This window comes from Ursus maritimus, unplaced genomic scaffold, assembly GCF_017311325.1.
Source record: "Ursus maritimus isolate PB19 unplaced genomic scaffold, ASM1731132v1 scaffold_4, whole genome shotgun sequence".
In the NCBI taxonomy this organism is placed as follows: Eukaryota; Metazoa; Chordata; class Mammalia; order Carnivora; family Ursidae; genus Ursus; species Ursus maritimus.
The window spans coordinates 47,832,006-47,838,933 of record NW_024426552.1 but is presented as its reverse complement, the minus strand read 5'-3'; the positions used below and the strand labels follow the sequence as shown (position 1 = coordinate 47,838,933).

At 36.4% G+C, this 6,928-nt stretch overlaps 1 non-coding gene across 1 annotated transcript; it reads left to right on the top strand.

The window, feature by feature from the left end:
- The first annotated feature begins 1,366 nt into the window (after positions 1–1,366).
- LOC121100545 lies at positions 1,367–1,496 on the top strand. The gene has a single exon (XR_005832302.1). It is a non-coding gene; the product is annotated as a small nucleolar RNA SNORA18 (small nucleolar RNA).
- The last annotated feature ends 5,432 nt before the right edge of the window (positions 1,497–6,928 follow it).

The following is a 6,928-nucleotide window of genomic DNA, read 5'->3' as shown; positions in this document are numbered from 1 at the left end:
GAGCATTGGTATAGGAGTTATGATTCCTTTATTCTTTTTTTTTTTTTTTTTAATTTTATTTATTTATTCGACAGGATAGAGACAGCCAGCGAGAGAGGGAACACAAGCGGGGGGAGTGGGAGAGGAAGAAGCAGGCTCACAGCGGAGGAGCCTGATGTGGGGCTCGATCCCGTAACGCCGGGATCACGCCCTGAGCCGAAGGCAGACGCTTAACCGCTGTGCCACCCAGGCGCCCCTGATTCCTTTATTCTAATCGTGCTTTTGCCATTATTAAACAGGGTCTGGCTCATGGTAAATGCTCATTTGTTTTGGAACAAATGAATGAAGGAAGGAAATTACAAGCCAGACCCAGACTTCAGCTTTCTCTAATGTAAAATTAGGAGGCCTCTGTCAGTAACAGCAAATTATGATTCTTCCTGGGCTGGACAGAAAACATTTATCACTACTTAACGGGAGGCACCAAGAAGAGAGAGGCTCCCAGTGTATGAGCAGAAATGCAGCAATATGCGATCACATAGGGGCAAGCTGAGACAGAAAACTGTGATCAAAAACCTAATGGGAGACCTTTGACATCAGAGTCTCACGGAAGTTCAAAGCAATCATAATTAGGCTTAACAACTGATTCTCGAGGGACTATAGAACTGTGATCAGGCCAGAGGGCAACTGAGCACTGAATTAACCGAGAGAGAGATAAAAACACAGTCTGCCTTTGAAAGAACCCATGTTAACATCCTCTCCCTTTTCCTAAACCCACATCATAAAAACTAACATAGGTAAAAATCCTCTGGCGCCAAGGGCCTGACAACCATGCCCTGAGAAATTCCCCAATATCCTCCAACCTGACTTAAAAACTTCTGCTGGGTCATCCAGTGGCAATGAGGTTTCCAAGTCAGGTGGTAAGTTTCAAACACACACACAACTGGGGTAACTCTCTACCATATGCAGTCATCCTAAACAATTCATTAGCAATGATATTGCTTGGCAGAACTAAAAGTCATAATCATGAAAAATGTCTTCAGTGTGTTCTTTACATTTTGAATCACCTTATTATTAAAATAACTATTTTATTATTCTATATCTGAGAACCCTAAGGAAACACAAGAGTTTTCAAATTATGTATCTGCCTGATATGCTCAGTTCAGTGATCTTCAAACACAATCACCTGGGGGACTTGTTAAAGCGCACTGTTGGGTCTTACCCCAGAATTTCTGATTCAGAGCTGGAAGATAGGACCCACCATTCATGACAGGGAGATGGTCTCATGACATACACAATTGAGCCTAGTGTGGCGTTCCCCCTAAGCCTCAGGTATTCCCACATCCTATTGGGATGCTTTTAGCTGCAAGTATCAAAAAACCTCACTCCACTTGAGGTACATCCCAATGGGGTTTTTTCTATAGACCCACATCATTGGAAATGCCTCATAGAGTAAATACGTGGTTTGCTTTACTCACAGAATTATGTTTAAATCTGTGAGAAAGAACTATAATACAAGGCTACTAAAACTATTTTAAGACTTAATAGTCAGTGTTTTCTAATCTTAGGTATTGGCATATCCCAATGATCTGCACTATTCTAGGGTGTGATAGCTTAGGAGTAAACATGATTTGAACTTATTCATGTATAGAAGATGTCTGAAATTGACAACTAGGCAACTCCAACTGCTCTGACCCTATGCATGGCTCTAACATACATTTCTTGAAGAAACTGGGTCCCAAAGTTTACAGGTGGAGAATTTTTGAAGTATGTCCTTACTCAAGTAGAGATCAAAGAAGCCCAACTAAAAGAAGTGTGGACTCACTGACATGACAACTGTGGATTAAGCAAATGTTCTTTTAAATTTTTTTAATTTAAATTCTAGCTAGTTAACATACAGGGTAATGTTAGTTTCAGGTGTACAATACAGTGATTCAATACTTCCATGCAACACTGGTGCTCATCACAAGAGCTCTTTTTAATCCCCATCACCTATTTAATCCATCCCCCTATGCATCTCCCCTCTGGTAACCACCAGTTTGTTCTCTGTAGTTAAGAGTCTGTTTCTCATTTGCCTCTCTCTCTTTTTTCCCTTTGCTCATTTGTTTTGTTTCCTAAATTCCACATATGAGTGAAATCATATGGTATTTGTCTTTCTCTGACTTATTTCACTTAGTATAATACTCTCCAACTCCATCCATGTCATTGCAAATGGCAAGATTTCATTCTTTTTTATAGCTGAGTAATATTCCACTGTGTGTGTGTGTGTGTGTGTGTGTGTGTGTGTGTGTGTGTGTGTGTGTATACCACCTCTTCTTTATCCATTCATCTGTCAAGGGACACTTGAGCTATTTCTATAATTTGGATATTGTAGAGAATGTTGCTATAAACATCGGGATACATGTGTTCCTTTGAATTAATATTTTTGTATTCTTTAGGTAAATACCTAGTAAGTAGTACAATTGCTGAATTACAGGATAGTTGTATTTTTAACTTTTTAAGGAAACTCCTTACTGTTTTCCAGAGTAGCTGCACCAATTTGCATTCCCACCAACAGTGCAAGAGGTTCCTCTTTCTCCAAATCCCCGCCGCCATTGTTTCTGACGTTGCTGATTTTAACCATTGTGACAGGTGTGGGGTGATAGCTCATTGTAGTTTTGACTTGTATTTCCCTGATGATGAGCTATGTTGAGCATCTTTTCATGTGTCTCTTGGCCATCTCTATGTCTTCTTTGGAAAAATTCTGCCCATTTTTTAATTGAATTATTCAATTTTGTGGTGTTGAGTTTTATAAGTTCTTTATAGATTTTGGATACTAACTCTTTGTCAGATATGTCATTGCAAATATCTCCTCCCATTGTCTTTTAGTTTTGTGGACTGTTCCCTTTTCTGTGCAGAAGCTTCTTATTTTGATGTAGCCCCAATAGTTTAATTTTGTCTCCCTTGCCTCAGGAGACATGTCTAGAAAAAAGTTTCTATAGCCAGTGTCAAAGAAATTACTGCCTATGTTCTCTTCTAGGATTTTTATGTTTTCAGGTCTCACATTTAGGTCTTTAATCCATTTTTAATTATTTTGCTGTTTGGTATAAGAAAGTAGTCCAGTTTCATTCATTTGCTTGTTGTCGTCCAACACCATTTGTTGAAGAGACTATCTCTTTCCCATTGGATAGTCTTTCTTGCTTTGTCAAAGATTAACTAACCATATAGTTGTGGGTTCATTTCTGAGTTTTCTATTCTGTTCCATTGATCTATGAGTCTACTTTTGTGCTAGTATCATAATGTTTTGAACACTACAGCTTTGTAATAGAACTGTAATGCCTCCAGCTTTGCTTTTCTTTTTCAAGGTTTGGCGACTCAGTGTCTTGTGGTTCCATAGAAATTTTAGGGTTGTTTCTTCTAGCTCTGTGAAAAATGCTGGTAGTATTTTGATAGCGGTTGAGTTAAATGTGTGGATTGCTTTGGGTGGTATAGACATTTTAACAATATTTGCTCTTCCAATCCATGAGCATGGAATGTCTTTCCATTTCTTTGTGTCATCTTCAATTTCTTCCATCACTGTTTTATAGTTTTCAGAGTACTGGTCTTTCACCTCTTTGGCTAAGTTTATTCCTAGGTATGTTATTGTAAGTGGGGTAGGTTCCTTAATTTCTTTTTCTGATGCTTCATTATTGGTGCATAGAAATGCAACAGAATTTTGTATGTTGATTTTGTATCCAATACTTTACTGAATTTGTTTATCAGTTCTAGCAGTTTTTTAGTGGAGTCCTTCAGGTTTTCTATATGTAGTATCATGTCATCTGCAAATAGTGAAAGTTTGACTTCTTCCTTGACAATTTGGATGCCTTTTATTTCCTTTCATTGTCTGATTGCTGTGACTAGGACTTCCAGTACTATGTTGAATAACAGTGGTGAGAGTGGATATCCCTGACTTATTCCTGACCATAGAGGAGAAGCTCTCAGATTTTCCCCATTGAGGATGATACTAGCTGTAGGTTTTGCATATAGGGCCTTTATGTTTAGGCACGTTCCCTCTAAATCTACTTTGTTGATGGTTTTTATCATGAATGGATGTTATACTTTGTCAAAACCTTTTTCTGCAACTATTGAAATTATCATATGGTTATTAATCTATCTTTTCTTAATGTGGTGTATCACACTAATTGATTTGCAAATATTGAACCACCTTGCAACCCAGTAATAAATCTCACTTGATACTGGTGAATAATTTTTAAGTGCATTGTTGAATTCAGTTTGCTAGTAGTTTATTGAGATTTTTTGCATCCATGTTTATCATGGATTCCATGATACCATGGTATCATGGATACCATGTTTATCTTTAGTTCTTTTTTAAAAAGTGGAGCTTTTATCAGGTATTGGTCAGGGTAATGCTGGCCTCATAGAATGAATTGGAAGTTTTCCTTCCTTTTCTATTTTTTGGAATAGTTTGAGAAGACTAAATATTAACTCTTCTTTAAATATTTGGTACAATTCACCTGTGAAGCCATCTAGCCCTGGACTTTTGATGTTGGGACTCTTTTAATTACTGATTCAATTTCTCCACTGGTTATAGGTCTGTCCAGTTTCCTACTTCTTCCTACTTCAGTTTTGATAGTTTATATGTTCCTAGGAATTCACCTATTTCTTCATGTTGTCCAATTAGTTGGCATACAGGTTTACTTAATATTTTCTTATAATTGTTTATATTTCTGTGGTGTTGGTTGTTATTCCTCCTCTCTCATTTGTGATTTTATTTATTTGTGTCCTTTTCTCTTTTCTTTTTGATAACTCTAGGTAGAGGTTTCTCAATCCTATTGATTTTTCAAAGAGCCAGCTCCTGGTTTCATTGATCTGTTCTATTGTTTTTTGTTGTTTTTTCTGTATCATTTATTTCTGCTCTAATCTTTATTATTTCCTTCCTTTTGCTGGATTTAGGCTTTGTTTGTTGTTCTTTTTCTAGCTCCTTTAGGTGTAAGGTTATGTTGTTTTGAGATTTTTCTTGCTTTTTGAGGTATGTCTGTATTGCTATATATTTTCCTCTTAGGACTGCTATTGCTGCATCCCAAAGGTTTTGGACTGTTGTGCTTTCATTTTCATCTGTTTCTATGTATTTTTTATTTTATTTTTTGATTTCCTGGTTGACCCATTCAAGTTTTATAGCATTGTGGTCAGAAAAAATGCATGGTATGATTTCAATCTTTTTGTATTTTTGATGCCTGTTTTGAGACCTAATATATGATCTACTCTGGAGAATGTGCCATGCATATTAGTAAAGAATGTGTGTCCTGATGTTTTAGGATGGAATGTTCTGAATATATCTGTTAAGTCCATCTTGTCCACTGTGTCATTCAAAGACATTGTTTCCTTGTTTATTTTCTGTTTAGATGATCTCTCCGTTGCTGTAAATGGGTGTTAAAGTCCCCTACTATTATGGTGTTATTATCAATTATAGTGTTCCTTTATGTTTGTTATTAATTGTTTTATATATTTGGGTGCTCCCATGCTGGATACATAAATATTTACAATTGTTATATCTTCTTGTTGGATTGTCCCCTTTATGATTATATAGTACCCTTCTTTGTCTCTTGTTACATTCTATGTTTTAAACTCTAGTTTGTCCCATATAAGTATTGCTACTTTAGCTTTCTTTTGACATCCATTTTCATGATAAATATTTCCCCACCCCCTCACTTGCAATCTGCAGGTGTCTTTAGGTCTAAAAGGAGTCTCTTATAGGCAGCATATAGATGGGCCTTATTTTTTATCCATTGTGACACCCTATGTCTTTTTGATTGGCTTATTTAGTCCATTTATATTCCAAGTAGTTATTGATAGATATGTATTTATTACCACTTTATTACTTGTTTTGTCATTGTTTCTGGAGACTTTCTCTGATCTTTTCTTATCTTTGTTACTTTTGGTCTCTCCTTTGCACTTAAGGAGTCCCCTTTAATATTTCTTGTGGGGAAGATTTATCAGTCACAAAATCCTTTAGTTTTTGTTTGTCTGGAAATGTCTTTATCTCTCCTATTCTTAATGACAGCTTTGCTGGATAGAGTATTCTTGGCTGCAGATTTTTCCCATTCAGTACTTTGAGTATATCATGCCATTCTTTTCTGGTTTGCCAAGTTTCTGTTAAGAAATTTTCAGCTAGCCTTATGGGTTTTCCTTTATTAATTACTTTTATCTTCCTGCTTTTAGGAATTTTTTTATTATTATATTTTGCAAATTTAATTACAATATGTATGGTGTTGGCCTGCTTTTATTGATTTTGATGGATGTTCTTTGTGCCTTCTGGATCAGGATGTCTGTTTTCTTCCCCAGATTAGGGAAGTTTTCTGCTATTATTTCTTGAAATAAATTTTCTGTCTCCTTTTCTCTTTTTCTTCTGGGACTCATATAATATGAATGTTATTACGTTTGATGGAGTCACTGAGTTTCCTAAGTCTATTCTCATGTTACATAATTCTTTCTCTCTTTTGTTTGGCTTCATTATTTTCCATTATTTTGTCTCCTGGGTCACTAATTCATGCCTCTGCTTCTTCCAGCTGCTCTTCATTGCATCAAGCCTGTTCCAATATTGTTTATTGCATTCTTCATCTCTGATTCTTTTTTAACTCTGTGGTAAGGGTCTCACTGATGTCTTCTATTCTTTTCTCAAGCCCAGGGAGTACCTTATATATGTTGCTTTAGATTCTCCATCAGGCATATTACTTATATATGTTTCACTTAGATCTTTGGCCGTGGTCTTATCTTGTTCTTTCATTTGGGATAAATTCCTCCATCTTGGCATTTTGTCTAAGTCTCTACTTTCTTTTATGTATTAGAAAAGCCAGTTATGTCTCTTGCTTCTGAAATTAATGGCCTTATGAAGAGGAGGTCATGTAGTGCCCAGAGCCTGGTCCTTCTCAGGGTGTCTCCATTGTGTTCTGTGTGCTCTCTGCTCCTGTGCTTT